The sequence below is a fragment of the Petaurus breviceps genome, unplaced genomic scaffold (genome assembly GCF_028583685.1).
Source record: "Petaurus breviceps papuanus isolate PSGF00001 unplaced genomic scaffold, PetGlider_PUasm1.0 140, whole genome shotgun sequence".
Lineage (NCBI taxonomy): Eukaryota > Metazoa > Chordata > Mammalia > Diprotodontia > Petauridae > Petaurus > Petaurus breviceps.
The window spans coordinates 47,340,065-47,358,075 of NW_027185698.1; the positions used below are offsets into that span (position 1 = coordinate 47,340,065).

Genomic DNA, 18,011 nt, shown 5'->3' on the forward strand with positions numbered 1-18,011 from the left:
TTCTGCTGGTCATTCACATAAAGGTTTGGTGAATGCTTCTATAAACTCAAGACGGAAGAGTTGGGACCTTTTCTTCTTACTAATTCAGAGTATGCTGGGATATTCAGTGACTGTTTCCTGTTGGCTTACTGAATAACGATAAATCTTTTAATCAGCTGCTGAGTGTAAGTACAAAAGTAGCAAGAGAAAAAAAAAACTCTTTCCTGGTGGCAATAAAAGCAAAAGCTGTTCTGATTCTCATAAAGAGGGACTCCTGTTCAAATATGGGTTAGACAATGTACTACCTTCAAAGAGGGAGAGAGGCAGACATGGCAGCAGTTTGGGGTCTGCAGCTTGAACCTTGATGCAGGCTCCCTCATCTCTCCATTCAGGTTGCCATGTGGCCATGAATGTATGGTTGCTTCTACTTCTTCTGTCTTAGTCATGGTCATTCTTTCCTGATATTAAGTGAATAGGTATCAGAGATAGAATGAACTAGACCAGAAGTGGGGAAACTGCAACCTCAAGGCCACATGTGGCCCTCTAGGTCCTCAAGTGTGGTCCTTTGATCGAATCTAAATTTCACAGAACAAATCTACTTAATAAAAGGATTTGTTCTGTAAAACTTGGACTCGGTCAAAAGGTTGCACCCAAAGACTTAGAAGGCCATGTGTAGCCTCAAGGCTGCAGGTTCCCCACCCCTGGACTAGACTATGACCTCATGAGCTTCAAAAGTCAAAATAGTGACCAGAATCCTGTCAACTGGAATCCATGAGAAAGTCTTCTAGTAGCTATAAGAGTTGAGCCCAGTAAAGGACTAACACTGGGGAACAACCTGCTTTATTCAACATGGCAGTACATTGACCCAGCAGCAGAGACATCCTATTCTGAAAGCAAGAGAGCAGTTCGTCCCTCAGGTGGGCCACCCCAAGAAGTAGACTTGGTGGAAGGGATGTAGGTCGTTGCCATTTTAAGTCTGGGTCCCCTCTCCCAGGAGAAGGTCTGGTGAGCCTGCTTCTGTAAATGTGTGATGGAGAAGTTGGGGCCCTTTCCCATTCTGATTCACAGAATGCTCAAATAAAATGATTGTTTCCTGGTGGCTTACTGAATACTGATGAAAAAACTTTTCATTAGGTACTGACTGTGAATATAAAAGGTACTATTCCTACCAGGAAGTTTCTACCAAGAAGTATCATCACAGTCACTAGAACATACAGTTGGATATGCAGAGGAGAGTTTTGAAGGGATGTGTTTGCACTTCTGTCCTTACTATGCTCTCTCAGTAAATATCCTTTTGTAAAAGCTAATTAATGTTAACTGTCTAAATGTTATTGAGGAGATATCAATGGGTCAACTGATATTAGGAAGGTAATCATTGACAATTTAAATGGGGGAGATTTTAACTGGCAATCAATATTGGAAAAACATATCCAATGAGAATTTGTGAATTATAACATTAGAAAGACACTCCCAACTTCTCAAGGTTACCTCTAGAGCCCTGACAGAGAAAAATAGAACCAAAGTCATTAACCTAATGTTAACGTTAACCCAATGTTCGCTTTCATCTCATTTTATTGGGTCCATTTTTCTAGCCTGTCAAGATATTTTTTGCATACTGACTGTCATTTGATATATTAGTTATCCTTCCCTGCCTTGTGCCCTCTGAAAATCCAATGTTTTTCCATCTATACCCATTGTTCAAGTCACTGAAAAAATATTGGTCAGAGCTGAATTAATGACAGATTCCCTAAACTATGGGATGATTTAGTTTAAAATGTAAAAACAGAAATTCTTGGCTCAAGGGTCATCCCAAAACAGGTAGCTGGTTGGATTTGGCCCATGGGCCATAGTTTACCAATCCCTGCTCTAAGCAGACAGCAAGGCATTAATCTCTATTCTTTGAATCTGGTCAGTTAACCAGTTTCAAATCCACTGAAAATGTTATTGAGTCCTTATCTATCCCTCCTGTTCAAAGTTATCATCAAACTCTTTGTGAAATGCTTTGCTAAAATCTAGGTGTCTTTCCTGATGAACTCATGCTTATTCCAGTTCCGTTTCTAGATGTCCACAAACCATCTTTTTAATAATATGTTTCAGAATTTTGTGAGGGGTCAGTTTCCCTGTGTTGCAGTTCGAATAATATTCTATTCTCTTCCCTTTGGAGGAAAACTTGGACAACATCTGCTCAGCTTTAGGTGTGTGGCACCATTCATGATCTTTCAAAGGAAGGAAACAAACATTTATCAAGCACCTACTGTATTCCAGGTACTATGCTAAGTGTTTTACAAATACCATCTCATCTGATCCTTGCAGGTAGGTGCTATCATTGCCCTCATTTTACAGTTGAGGAAACTGAGGTGAACAGGATTAAGTGACTAGCCCATAGTCATACAGCTAGCAAGTGTCTGAGGATGGATTTGAACTCAGGTCTTCCTGACTCCAGTCCCAGCACTCTTTGCACTATGCCACCTAGATTTCTCCAAAGACCAAATGTTCCTCATGGCTAAGTAATCACCCCTGAAAGTTCTTTCGGTACCTCAAGAAGTCATTGACATGAGCCTGGTTATTTGAACAATGTAAGAGTAGTCAGTTGCTTGATCTCTTAACATCTCTTTTCCCTCTTAACCACATTTCTTCTATCCTCCTCAGTCCAAAGATCATCCTCTTTTGTGTAGTGAACAGAAATAAAATAAAAGTTGAGTAGTTTTGCTTGTCAGTGTCCCATTCACAAAAGATGTGATCCTATCCCTTCTTTAACCATTCTTTTGACTCCCATAAGTCTTTAAAGCAAGACTGGAATCCATATCCTCCTGTTTTCAAAGTCAGTATTCTCTCTACTCTGCCTCATTACTGCTTTGAAGAGTGGTCACTGGCTGCATAATCAAATACAAAAAAAAGAGAAAATACCCAGGAGATTCAGACCACCATAAACCACACAGCACCCAGATTCCTCGTGGACAGACACTGAAGAGGTAGCAGCTGCATCCTTGAGTTGAAGAGGGCACACAGCTGCTTGTAGTGATTGATGAACCCCACCCCCACCATCCCAGAAAACGGACTGTAAGAAAGTGAGGACATACTTCTGATGTTGGTAAACTTTGATATGGGGGGTGGTTAAAAATCAGCCCTTGGGTTTTTGACAAAATGCTAAAAGTAGGGAATGAAGTATGCAAATAAAAGGGGGTATTAGTGTGGGATTTGGAATGATTTGTGCTCTAAGTAGGGAAGATGGATTAGTTGATGACATGCCTGCATGGGTAGGCTGTAGGAGCATGAGTGAGTGTGTGTGTGTGTGAAGGGTGGGTTGGAGGTTAAAGCTCTGAGTAATCTGATGGTTCATCTTGACCCTTTGGGTGTGGCTCCTCCAGAGTTTGGGGTGCTCTCTCAAGTGAGCTTTCATTGAAGAAGGGTGGGGCCCTTTGAGGATTCCAATGAATGGAATCAGATGTCGCCAGCCTTCCTTCCATTGATTTTCCCCAGTTTAATCTGTCCATATCTTTTTTGTACACAGTTGTCTGCCTGTTACTTCCCCCTTTAGTCTGTGAAAATTTTGATGGTAGGGGCTGGGTTTTTTGGTCTTTCTTTGCATCCTGAGAGCTTAGCACAGTACCTGGCATGTAGCAAACTCTTAAATAAAGGCTCATTGACTTGGGTACTTAGGTACACTGGGTCCCTGTGCCAATCTCATGAAGCAATATCAGTATTGTAGGGATTGTGCTGATAATTCCTAGTGAAGATATATTCAACTGGAATAGTTCTGGGCTACTGGAGTAGGCCAGTGGACTCCATAAGGGGAAAGAGAGACCCATGTTTGGGGGCTGGAGGTGGGAGAGAATAGGAGAGGCAAGGGCAGAGCTGGAAGGCAAGCAAGCAGACCAAGAGTTAGAAAGGTGCCCAAACCTGAATGCATGTAGTAGAGGACTCAAATCACTTCCCTTCATTCATTTATTCATTCATTGAAAAAACATCGTGTCCATAGCAATATATAACAGCTAACATTTATATGGTGCTTTAAGGTTTACAAATAGAATCAATATACATATTTGCTTAACCCTACATGGGAAAGTCTGGGATCTGCTTCTGGAAGAATTATGATGCCATGTAATAGGAGCACCGGGAAGAGACTTTGAGTATGAATAGACTGGTTCTGGTTTGCTAGCCATGTGGTGAACTATTTGATTGGCTGAAGTCAGAACTAGAAATGAGGATGCTTTCAAAAGGCACTCTCTGGATTAGACTTCCTCTCTTGGCTTGAGTCTGTTGATGGTGTACAAGGATAGATAGTCCTGTGAGAGGAAAGGCCTCCAGTAATTTCTTCTTCAAGGACAACTTCAGTTCTTTGCCTAACTCAGCAGTTATAATTTTGTTTTACGTGATGGAAGTCAGGTGACTACAATATTGCAAGTTTTGGAAGTCCAAGAGAGTGAGCCATTCAAGAGCCTAGAATTCTAGTCCATGCCCAGTTTTGTAATCATCCCAGATTTTGTAACCACTCCAAAGATTTAGCAGTGATATTTTAAAAGATAAATAAATTTATCACTTAAAATTTTTTTACTTTAAAAGGTAAATGGACAATGAAAACTTGTTTAAGCCCCAACTATGACAGCATAAAACTGAAGTAACACTGTGTGGCTAGTTCGTAAGAAAGAAAATTTGAATTTCTTATTTCATGCATTTTCTATGTAGCTATTGTAGAGAAGTTCAGCAGCACAGAAGAGTCTCATTTTCAAATGTGTTACAACAAAATTTGATGTTAGTTATTTACAAAAAAAAACATTACAGCAATTTCATTCTCAAAGAAATTAAATAAGCTAAGAACACTCCAAATGTTTGTTATGTTGTGTTACAGGAGTGGATCTTTCCATGTTGTCTTCATTCCAGTGGCTACTTAGAAGTGATTAATGTATTTGACTTCCCAAGACAGCAGGAAGGTCAGTTGGATGAATACAGCTATAATCTTTATTTCTTTTCATGATGACAAATGTTTGGGGCAGGGGAGGGGGGGAAGGAGGAGGAGATGGATTAATGCTGATGGACACAACTGCAAGTCTTCAATATAGGGCCTAGATTTCACTCTGTGAAACATTTCATTGTTTTATTATTCATTAATTAGGAAATTAAATAAAACAAATCGTTATTTGTTTTTTTATTTTAAATTATGAGCTTGTAATTCTCTTTTTCCCTCTAGTTCCTCCCTTACCTATTGAGAAGGCAAGCAAAATGATATCAACTTTACATGTGAAATCATACAAAATATATTTCTGTATTAGCCATGTTGCAAAAAGAAAAAAGCAAGAAAAATAAAGAAAGTGAAAATATATACTTCAATTTGCACTGAGTTCATCAGATCTCTCTCTGCAGGATAGCATTTTTCATCACGGGTCCTTCAAAATTGTCTTAGTTCACTGTATTTATCACAGTACACAGTTGATCATTGTTACAATATTGCTGTTACCATATACGGTGTTCTCCTGGTTCTGCTCGGTTCACTTTGCATGAATTCACTGAAGAATAAAACTCCCAAGAAACAGAATTGGCCAAATGGAAAAGAAGGTACAAAAGCTCATTCATGAAAATAATTCCTTAAAAATTAGAATTGTGCAAATGGAAGCTAATGACTCCATGAGAATTAAGAAATAATAAAACCAAATCAAAAGAATAAAAAAAAATAAGAAAATGTGAAATATCTCATTGGATAAACAACTGACCTGGAGATCTGATCAAGAAGAGAAAATTTACCTGAAAGCCATAATAAAAAAAAAAGGCTCTGGACATCATATTTCAAGAAATTGTAAAGCAAAACTGCCCTGATATTCTAGAACCAGAGGGTAGAATAGTCATTGAAAGAATCTACTGATCACCTTCTAAAAGAGATCCCCAAGTGAAAACTCCCAGGAATATTATAACCAAAACCAGAGGAACTCCCAGGGCAAGGAGAAAATATTTTAAGACAGAAAGAAAAATTCAAATATTGTGGAGCCACAATCAGGATCACACAAGATTTAGCAGCTCCCCTGCTAAAGGAGTGGAGAGCTTCGAGTATGATATTCTAGAAATTAAATGAAAAAGAATTATAGTCAAGAATAACCTACCCAGAAAAACTGAGTATAATCTTTCAGAGAGAAAAAAATGAATATTTAATGAGAAAAGATTTTCAAGCATTCCTAATGAAAAAAAAAAACAGAACTGAATAGAATATTTGACATTCAAATACAATACTCAAGAGAACCATAAAAAAGTAAACATGAAAGAGTAACCATAAGAGACTCAATAAAGTTAAACTGTTTAAATCCTTGTATGGGAAGACCATACATGTCACTCCCCCAAACTTTATCATTATTAGGGTAGTTATAAGGAATCTACATAAACAGAGGGCATGACTATGGGTCAATTATGTTGGAATGATCTCAAAAAAAAAGGAAGGGGTGAGAAAGAAGGATGCACTGTAAAAAGAGGAAAACAGAGGTAAAATGGGAAAATTTCATTTTTCATTTTTCTTTTTGTTGTTTTCCAATTTCATGTAAAGATCATTTTTTACATTAATTTAAAAATTTAATTCCAAATTCTCTCCCTCCCCTTCCTCTGCATTGAGAAGGCAAACAATTTGGTATAGGTTATACAGATGCAGTTATTAAAAACATCTCTATATTAGTCATTTTGTGAAAGAAAACACCATCTCTTCAAAAAAAAAAACAAGAAAAATAAAGGAAGTTTTTTTTTTTTTTAAGTGTTCTTTGATCTACATTCAGACTCCATTGGTTCTTTCTCTGGAAGTGGATAACGGTTTGTTTTTTTTTTCACCATAAGTCCTTTGGAATTGTCTTAGATCATTATATTGCTGAGCATAGCTAACTCATTCACAATTATCATCATACAATATTGTTGTTACTGTATAAATGTTCTCCTGGTTCTACTCACTTCACTTTGCATCAGTTCATGTAAATCTTTCCATGTTTTTTTTTTTTTTTAAAGCAATCGGGATTAAGTAACTTGCTCAAGGTTACACGGCCAGTTATTTCTGGGTGTGTTGCTGAGTATCTGAGCCCGGGATTCGATTCTCCAGGTCTTCTCAACACTGGAGCCGGTGCTCTTACTCGCTGTGCTACCTGGCCGCCCCCCATGTTTTTCTGAATGTAATTACAAGCAATGTTTGAACCTCATTGGAATTGGAATTGGCTCAAAGAGGGAAAGATAGATAAATATAGATATAGATAGACACATATAGAAATCTATTTTACTCAACAGGGAAATAAAAGGAGGGAGTAAGAGATGTGGGGAAGGAAAGGAAATGATAAAAGGGAGGGGAGATTAAGAGAAGCTGTAGTCAGAAGCAAAACAGACTTTTTAGGAGGAACAGGAGAGAGAGGGAGAGAGAGACAGAGAGAGAGAGAGAAAGAGTGAGAGAGACAGAGAGGGAGAGAGACAAAGAAAGAGACAGAGAGAGACAGACACAGACACAGAGAGACAGGGACAGGGACAGGGAAAGAGACAGAAACAGAAACAGAGAGAGAAACAGAAGAGAATAGCATAGGGGGAAATACAGTTAGTAATCATAGCTGTAAATGTGAATGGGATAAGTTCACTCATAAAACAGAATTGGATAGCAGAAAGGATCAGAAGCCAGAATTCAACAATATGTGGTTTACAAGAGACACACATAAAACAAAAAAGCACAGAATTAAAATAAATGGTTAGAGAAGAATCTGTTATACTTCAGCTGAAATTTTTAAAAGGGGCAGGGATAGCAATCATGATCTCAGACAAAACAAAAGCAAAAATAGAATTAATTAAAAGAGATAATCAGGGAAACTACATTTTGCTAAAAGGTACCATAGACAATGGAGGAATATCAAAAATTTTTGCAGCGAGTTTTTCTGATCAAAGTCTCATTTCTCAAATATATAGGGAATGGAGTCAAATTTATAAAAATAAGAGCCATTCTCAAATTGATAAATGGTCAGAAGAGATGAACAGGAAGTTTTCAGAAGAAGAAAGCAAAGTTATTTGTAGTCATATGGAAAATGCTCAAAATTGCTATTGATTAGAGAAATGCAAATTAAAACAACTTTGAGGTACCACCTCACATCTTTCGGAAATGACAAGTGCTAGAAAAGATGAGGAAAAATAAGTATAGTAATAAACTTTTGGTAGCTTTGTGAACTGGTTCAACCATTCTGGAGAACAATTTGGAGCTAAGCTCAAAGGGCTATAAAACTGGTCAAAACCCAGTAACACCACTAGTAGGTCTATATCCCAAAGAGATTAAAAAAAAGGGGAAAAGACATGCACAAAAATACTTATAGCAACTCTCTTTGTGGTGGTAGAGAATTAGAATTTGAGGGGATGTTCATCATTTGGGGAATGGCAGAACAAGTTGTGGCACGTAATTGTGATGTAGTACTATTGTGATAAGAATTGATGAGGGGGTGGTTTCAGGGGAAAAAAAACACTGCAAGATTTATATGAACTGAGATAAAGTGATGTGAGAAGAACCAGGAGATCATTGTGCACAGTGAGAGTAATATTATAACGATGATCAACTGTGAAAGACTTGGCTACTCTAATCAATACAATAATCCAAGACAATTCCAAATAACTCATGATAAAAAAATGCTATCGACCTCCAAAGAGAGAGAGAACTGATGAACTCTGAGTGAAAACTGAAGTATAGTTTTCTAACTTTATTTTTTTTGCTTTCTTTTTAACAATATGGTTAATATGGAAATATGTTTTGCATGATTTCACATGTATAATTAATTGATGCATGATTTGCCTTCTCAGTGGGTAGAGGAAGGGTAGAAGAGGAGAGAATTTTGAACTCAAAATTTAAAGAGAAAATGTTTAAAATCAATAAATAATAAATAATTTTCCCAGTGCTTAGTACACCCAGTGGGTACTATAGGAATGCTCATTCCCTTCCCCTCCATTTCCCCTGAAGATCTTCAGGGAGGGGTATCCCAGTCACTACCTCCTCAGGTTGCCCACTCTACTTTCAGAGAGCTCTGGTTGTTAGGAAAAAAAATTTTTTTTTCCTTACATGAAGATTTCAACTTTATTTCTTTCTAACTTTCCTCTTGTTTCTTGTTCTGATTCTCTATCCAAGAAGAACCAGTCTTGGTTTCCTTAGCCACATGACACATGGCAGCCCCTTAAATACTTGAAGGCAGCTTTTGTGTTCATCCCTAAGTCTTCTTTGTTTTTTGGCTGAACTCTCTGTTTTCTGCTACTAATCCTCACATGACGTATTTAGGCCTTTCTCCATCCTGGTTGCCTTTCTCTCTACCTTGTTGATATCGTTCCTAAAATGTTGTACACTGAACCGAACACAGTACCCAAGATGTGCTCTCACCAGGGCACAGTATAGCAGGACTATGAGCCCCTACTACCATCTTAATTCACTCTCAGATCACTTTAGGTTTTTTTGATGACCATGTCATAGTATTGACCTCTCTCTTGAGTTTTTAGTCCACTCAGACCCCCAGATCTTTTTCAGAGCAACTATTGTCACTCTAGCTACTAGTTTTTACTAGACAATGTTTAAAATGCTTAGTCAGACATAAATATTTTAGCTACAAGAGAGGAATAGTTTTTCTGATGTTCCTTCTCCTCATCCTCAAATGCCAACATCTTTCATGGCTATAGATGCCCTTGAAAAGATTTCTCTGCTGAATTCTGAAAGAGGTCCAAATCTCTGCAGTATAGGTAGTTGATAGGGTGTTGTTATTTGGAGCTGGGTTCATCGAACCAGACATTTCCTTTGCCAGAGACTCTGAAACAAACAGATGAATTCATCTCAGAGTACATCCCTCTCTAGCCCCGTCTGATGCATCAGACTTGTCAATGCCCAGATGGTCCCTGCCTTCTCTGAACAGACTCCCCAAGACGTCTGTCCTGATGCTGTTCTGTTTATAAATATCCTCTCCCTCACCCCCTGCCAGGAAAGCCACTCAGAAAGAAGTTACTCAGACCCAGCAGAACCTGAAGCCAAAATGACCTGTTTACTGCCACATGCTGCTAGACCTCAGATCGGCCTCTACTCTTCCCATGGGAAATAGCCTTAAAGAGCTAGCAACCTGAATCTCAGCCCTCAAGGTGAGATTCACATTGAAGGAAGACTTGGTCCATCTCTTCCTCAGAGCATCATGGTTCGAATTAAAGCTTCTGTTTAACACGGCTCCATTCATTCGTCCCTGATACTGACAGCTTAGCTGTGTGGAAGGGCACAGACTCCCCATTTCTGGCCCTCATATGCTCCCAGGAGTCAAAGCAATCATTCTTTCACTCCTGGGCACCATGTCATGTTTATAAGCATTCTTTACAGGGGAAAGACTGACTAAGATACAAGGAAGGGAATCACTCCGACCCAGATTAGCTCAAACCAGAATTGAGGTGTTTATGACCTTGTGCAGCTAGGCCTCAGCCCGGCCCAAACTGGGCCTCGTGCGAGCCAGCCTTAAAGGGCAAACTCCTCCAGGGGCTGGGTCTCTGGCCCAGCAGATGGGTGGAGAAAGCGCAGACCTAGATCCTGATTTCCTGAGTCCTTTATTCACTATTTAGCATTGCCTCTCAGGAACTATGGCACTCTAAAACTCAGCCTCAGACACTTACCTACTGCATGATCCTAGATCAGTCACTTAACCTCTGTTTGTCCCAGGTTCCTCATCTATAAAATGAGGATAGTAATGGCACCTCTCTCCCAGGCTTACTATGAGGCTCAAATGAGATAATATTTGTAAAACACTTTGCAAACCTTAAAATACTATATGCTAATTAAAAATATTAATAGCAGTGTGCATTTATGGAGCACTTACTGTATACCAGGCACTGGGATAAGAACTTTAAAAATATCCTCTCATGAGCCTTACAACAACCCTGGGAGGTAGGTGCTATTATTCCCATTTTACAGCTGAGGAAACTGAGACAAACAGATTAAATGACTTGCCCAGGGTTACAAAATTAGGAAGTGTCTGAGACTAGATTCGAACTCAGGTCTCCCTGACTCCAGGCTGAGAGCTGTTACTACTGCACCACATTATTGTTATTGGCATTAATAACAATAATACCTATTATTAAGAATAATACTTTGTCCCTAAACCTCAGTTTCCTTAAATATAAAATAAGTTCATTTGTCTAGATTATAAAGTAGACAACGAGTCATTTAATCCAACCCCACACATTTTACACCAGTGGGGAAACTGAGGACCAAAGTGACATAGAGAATGGTAATAATAATAGATAGTAAAAATAATAGGTAACAGTAATCAGTAGCAGTGCCATAATATGAACCCAAGTCCTCTGACTCAAAGTCTAGCCTTTTTTCCATGGTACCACGATGATATCTAAGGCTTTTTCTGGCTCTGAATTATATGAACCAAAGTGCAATTATCCTAATTTTACAAAGGAGGAGACAGAGGCTCAGACAGAGGAGTGATTTGACCAAGGTAACATAACTACTAAGTAACAAGAGACAGAATTCAAATCCAAGTCTCCTGATTTCAAGTCTCTTGTTCTTTTTTGATGCCACTTTATTTCTGATGCTATTGATGAAGCCAACAGTTCTCAGAAAAGGAGGTTCAAAAACAGGGATCCAGCCCCCCGATGTTTCACAAGAAATCCTTGGGACTATTGGCCCAACCCAGAGATTTTTGAGTCATGGCCCATGGGTCATCCTGGGCCTTTGGCTCTGGGGATCCCTCAAAGGGAGGCTCAGGGAAGGCTATTATTGGATGGCTACCAGGAACATGATGAGTGCCTCAGAAGCCCAGACCTCTCTCACAGCAATGAGTCACCCCACCCCCCACCCTGGGCTCCAGGGCCCAGCTTGCTGGGAATATAAGTAGTCTGTCCAAGGATTTGTAAGCTAAAAGGCAAAATCCAGCCCAACCAGGGAAGTTACATCTCCCCTTCAGAGATACAGACAGCCTCTTGCCTACAGGGGATGGATATGATGATCCCTTGGAGATCCTGGAAAACTAAGATGACCTTCCTCCCCCTAACTCATGACCTCTGAGCCTGATGACCTTGTCTCCCCTGCTCTCATGAGGCAGCCGGCTCAAGGGTGAGAAAGGTTTGGTGCACACAGCTATGAACATGGGAGCAGGAAGGGGAAAGAGGCCAGCCTGGGGCCAAAGCAAAGGAGCAGTAAATGGTCATTTCCTGGATTGACCAAGAACTCAGTTGCTCTAACTGCTGTGTCTGAGCCCATGTTCCTCTACTCCCCTAGTCCCAATGACCTGTCAATGTAAGGCAACAAGTTCTGTTGGTGAGGAATAAGGTCAGTGAATGCCTGCAGGCTTAGCCATAGTTCAAAGATTTGGATTCAGGATTTGGAGCTGGAAGGGACTTTAGATGTCATCTAGCCCAACCTCCTCATTTTACAGAAGAGACTTGTCCAAGGTCACACAAGAAATAAATGGCAAAACTAGGATTTGGACCTAGGTTCTCTGACCCCAAATCTACTGTTCTTTTCACAGGGTGGTTCTTTACCACACTGTTTCAGGATAGGGCCAGCAAGTAGCATCAGAGTGATAACTAGCAATTTTGGAGCCTGGAATAGTCGGCTCCAAAAGTACCCTCCCATCAGTCTTTTAAACATCAACTCAGTTGATCTGAAAAGGGTGGAGGGAAGGGGTCAAAGAGAGACTTTGGACCCTGGGACACAATGCTCTTTGGGGGGAGACCCTATCACATTGCCCTGTGTTGGGAAGGCAGACTTTAGGAGATAAGAGAAGGGAGCAGGATAGAATAAGGCTAGAGAAGAGTTCACCTTGGTTGTGGCTGCTGGGGCAAAGGCCAGCAAAGACAAGGACCATCCAGTTGCTTCCTATTTAAACAAAAGTATTCTTTCTAGAGAGACAATGTGGAATATAATAAAGAGCCATCCTCAAAGCCAGCAAGACCTTATTAAAGTCCCACCTATGACACATACTAGCTGTATGACCATGGTCAAGTCATTTCATCTCTTATAAAGAAGTACCTACCTGCACTGGTAGAGAGAATGTTCTTATCTGGGATTTCTTTATAGCAATGATATCACCGGTCTAGTCCCTAAACCTATTCTTGTTAACCAGCTGCTCAGCTCAGTTGTTTCTACCTGCTGAAGTATTGCAAGTGCTGTTAATACCCCAGCTGGCTGGGACTGTCACAGCTAGAGTGCTTAACTCAAAAGATCTGAGCTCAAATTCAGTCTTGGGCACTTATTAGCTGTGTGACCCTAGGCAAGTCATAAGCCTGTCTCAGTTTCATTATCTATAAAATGGGGAGGGGCGGCTAGGTGGCACAGTGAATAGAGCATTGGCCCTGGAGTCAGGAGGACATGAATTCAAATTCGACCTCAGACACTTAACACACAACTAGCTGTGTGACCTTGGGCAAGTCACTTAACCCCAATTGCCTTACCTTCCCCCCTCCAAAAAGCAACCCCCCCCAAAATATAAATAAATAATAAGATGGGGATAATAATAGAACCCACTTCCAGAGGCAGTTGTGGGGAGAATACATTTGTCAAGTGATTAATAAATCTCAAAGTGCTATGTAAATGCTAGACATTATTATTGTTGCACCGATCTTGTCAGAAATCTTAGGGTCAGAGTCACTGTTAGGTAGCTTGGCCCACACTCATTCCTTAGGGGAAGTACTATTCTGTCCATTCTGCCTCTCTCACTTGCTAACTCTGTGTCCTTGGACAATCCACTTCACTTTTATGGGCCTCAGTTTCCCCATCTGTAAAATGAGGGGTTGGTCAAGATAGATTCAAAGAACCCTTCCAGTTCCAAATCTATGATCCTATCAGCCTCCAACTTTTGATCCCATGATCCCTGCCCTCTGGGAGTCTGAAACAACAGTGACACAGTCAGCTGAAAATGAACAGGGACATACACACCCTCATGGGTGCCCATTTGATTCAGTTCAACAACAGCTCATCCCCAAACACATATTAATTTCTTGCTACATAAGGAATGCGAACCAAGTAAGTCCAGCAGGAAGGGAGAGTCTCTGTGATTTTTCACACTGAATCTCAGAATCTGAAAGGCTCAGAATCAGAGGGGACATCAGAGGCCATCGAGTTCAGTCTATACCTGGTTAGAAATTCCCTCGACAATATCTTCTCTGTTTGCAAACCTTCAGCAGTGGAATGTTCATTCCCTCCTAGTAGAGGTAGCCTGTTTTATTTTGAAATAGCTCTAGCTTTGAGGAAGTTTTTCCTTACCTTGAACTGGCTTTTGCTTATCTTAACTTTCGCCCTTTGAACTGATTTCTAGGGTTCTGAACAGAATTGACATAACTCTTCTGTCATATGATAATACTCCAGGCAGGTGATAAAGAACTTTTACAGATGAGGAAACAAGCAGAGAGAAGTGACTTGTAAGGTGAAATTTGAACTCAGGTCTTCCTGACTCCACTTATATCCTTGACCAAGTGCTCACTCAGCTCTGATTGAAAATCCCCAATGAGGAGGAAACCACTATGTCCCCCAAGGCAGCACATTCCACTTTGGGACAACTCTTAGGAAGTTTTTCCTTCTATCTAGCCAAAATCTGCCTCTCTGTACTTTCCACTCATTGCTCCTAGCTCTCTATACTGGGAACAGGCCAATCCACAAAAGCCTGTTAAACCCGCAACCCATTTCCCTCCCTTCCACCCTCCTGTCCTGTTTCCAAAAAAAGAAGAGAGAGAGAGAGAGAGAGAGAGAGAGAGAGAGAGAGAGAGAGAGAGAGAGAGAGAGAGAGAGGTAAAAAGAAAAAAAAATGTTATTTGCTCAGTTCTTCCTCTGACGGTCCTCTTGTGGTGTGGAGATGAGCATGGGTCCTTGATGGCCAAACCAACAGAGTTTCAGCTCTGGCAAGTCTTACCCAAGCTAGGAAACCCTTGAGTCCCAGCCTAGTTGGTTGTTTGTCCATATTTCTAGGATCAGCCTCAACCAAAAGTGGAGATGTTCATCCTCAGAGGTTTGCTATTTTCAGTCACAGCAACTCAGGAAAACCTTTTGCTCCTGTGGAGAGGTTGGGGCCTACTGTATATGTAGAGAAGAGGGCAGGCAGGGAGAACCATGATCCATGAAATCATGGATTTCTTCAGAATACTGAAGTTACTAGATTTTAGTACTAATATATACTAATACAGAATGGGGTCATGGGGTGGTCTTTAAGTCAGGAAGGCCTGGATTCAAGTCCTTCCTCTGATACATGCTGGCAGTGCGATTTTGGGCAAGTAATTTAATTTCTCAGGGTCTCAGATGAGTCTCTAAGACAATAAGTTACAGAAGAATTGTTTATCTTCATCAGAAGACAGCATTTCCATGCCAGGAGTTCCCCAGAATCACATGTCTGGACCAAACAAAACAGAAGTGTAACAAAGGAGCATGCTTCATAGGAGACAAGAATTTCCTCAGTATAAAACCAGTTTGATAGAGAATTTTTTGGATAAGTAAATGTTATGTTTGGCACCTTCCACTTCCTTTCTTAGTCTCTCCCTCTCTCACTTCACAATCCCCAAAGGAGCAGTGGTATTACTACTGAGAGACTGTCCCCGGTCTGATCTTGGTCCCTTGGGAAGCCTGGCTGCATTTCTTTTTAGAAGATAATTGCCCAAGTGAATGCTAAGAATGGAAAGAAAGACTGTTACAAGGGACAAGGGACAGTTACTAGTAGCCCGATCAAGGAAGGACACTGGCAGATCAGAAAAGGTCTGGGACTGGGTGACCAAATAGTGAGGGACCTCCAGAGCAGGCTTAATGAGAATTGGCTGGAAAGCCTGTAATGCTCAACTTAGAGAAGACTCTTAAGTCTTCTTAGACAGGATCATTGTCTTCTAGTATTTGGAAATCTATCTCATGGAGAAAGAATTAGACCTATTTAGCTTGGCCCCAGGAGGACAACCAGGAATAACGTGTGTCGGCTAGATGAATTTCAACTCAATTCAAGAGAAAACTTACTAGCAATTGGAGACATCAAAAAATGAATAGCCTTTTTCAGGAGGCAGTGAATTTCAGATCCCCAGAAAGTCTTCAAACGGATGCTGAATTGTCATTTGTTGACAGCTGGGTGATATAGTGGACTTGGAGTCAGGAAGACCAGAGTTCAGATCCTGCCTCAAACTCTTAGTAGCTGAGTGATCTTGGACATTTAACCTCTTTCTTCTTTTTCATCTATAAAGTGTGGATAAAAATGGTACCTACTTCACAGGATTGTTGCAAAGGTCAAATTATACATACATATATATATATAGAGAGAGAGAGAGAGATACACATACATAATACATACATATACATATATACACGTGTGTATATTATATATTTATGTATATATGCAAACCTGAAAGTGTTCTATAAACATTAGCTATTATTATTGGTCAATGCTGTAGAAGAGATTCCAGTTTTGGTAAAGGTTGGACCAGACGGCCTCTAAGTCCCCTTTCAGTTTTGTGATGCCATGATTCTGTGAAGTGCTAGGTCTTGAATCCACAAAGGTGAAATGAAAGTGAAGGAGGATTCAGTTCCCAGTGGCAAGAATAGACAGGAGACTTCATCTTGAAGAAAGCAGTCCAGGAACTGGTAGAGGATCAGGAAGTCACAAAACCCAGTGGAACAGCTCTACCTGCCTCAAGACTCCCATAATCAGAGTAACAGTAAGTCTCATTTAGAAGCCAGCTCTGGGGTGGCCAGGTAGCACAGCGAGTAAGAGCACCAGCCCCAGAATCGGGATGACCTGGGATCGAATCCGGGCTCAGACACTTAGCACCCACCCAGAAACACCTGGCCTTTTAATCTTGAGCAAGTTACTTAATCCTAATTGCTTAAAAAAAAAATCCAGCTCTGCCCCATCCAGGAGCTCTTGCCTGGGCGAGAATCAGATCCAGAGCTCAACCAAGTTGGAGCTCACTGCTCCCAGTAGGAGAGCTGGTTATCTTTGAGTAGGGAAGGAAACGTGGTTAAAGATGGCTTTGGAGAGCAAGTTAGAGAATTCCCTTCACAAAGCTGATCTCCTGCTTTGGGTGATGATTTTTGCTTTTTTCCTTCCAGCTGAGATTTCCCTCTTTGAGAAACACACATATTATCATATAAGTATGCCATTATATCATCAGCATACCACAACAATTTTATTACCTCCCCGCCTTGGTCAGAAAGAAATATTAAACATATTTCTGCCTTTCTGCATTTGTTTGTCAGCTCTAGTGTCCAGCTGAGAACAAGTCTACTCCTTTCTATTCCCATTCAATATTCTCCAGAAGTTTATTATATCTAACTTCTCTAAAATTCTATTCATCTCCTTAATTTTTTTTTCTTATTTTATGATTAGATTTATCTAGGTCTGAAAGAGGGTAAATTGAGGTTGTCTGCTATTAGAGTTTTACTGTCTATTTCCTCCTGTAATTCATTTAACTTTTCCCTTAAGAATTTAAATTCTATACCATTTGGTGCATATATGTTCAGTGCTGATATGAATTCATTGTCTATGCTAACTCTTGGTAAAGGATAGTTTTCCTGTTTATCTTTTTTAATTAGCTCTATTTTTTAAAATTTTGATTTGTCTAAGACCATGTTTGCCACCTCTGTCTTTTTTTTTTTACTTCAGTTGAAGCATAATAGATTTGTTTCCAGTTTCTTATTTTGACTTTATGTGTATCTGTTTGTTTGAAGTGTGTTTCTTGTAAACATCATTTTGTTGGATTCTGGCTTCTATTCCATTCTGCTATCCAATTCTGTTTTACAAGTGAGTTTGTCCCATTCACATTCACAGTTATTATTGCCCTCCATTTTATTTTACTATATGCATCATTCATTTTTACCCTGCCCCCTCTTTAAGAGTGTTTTACTTCAGACCATTGCCTCTTTAATCTACTCTCTCTCTTATTCTTCCTCCTTGCTTTATATTAACTCTGTTGGGTAAGATGAATTCCTGTACTTAACATATTCTTTTCTCCTTGAATTATTTCAGATATGAGTGTGGTTCTCATGTTGCCCACTACCTTCCCCACTACCCTCTCCATTCTATGCATGCTTTACTTATATGAGATAATTTCACCCACTTTTC

General features: G+C 40.0%; 1 long non-coding RNA gene across 1 annotated transcript; it reads left to right on the plus strand.

Moving 5' to 3' along the window:
* The first annotated feature begins 2,940 nt into the window (after positions 1 to 2,940).
* On the plus strand, positions 2,941 to 10,144 carry LOC138150825 (uncharacterized). The gene is made up of 3 exons (XR_011165661.1): positions 2,941 to 3,070; positions 4,829 to 4,910; positions 9,918 to 10,144. It is a non-coding gene; the product is annotated as an uncharacterized lncRNA (long non-coding RNA).
* The last annotated feature ends 7,867 nt before the right edge of the window (positions 10,145 to 18,011 follow it).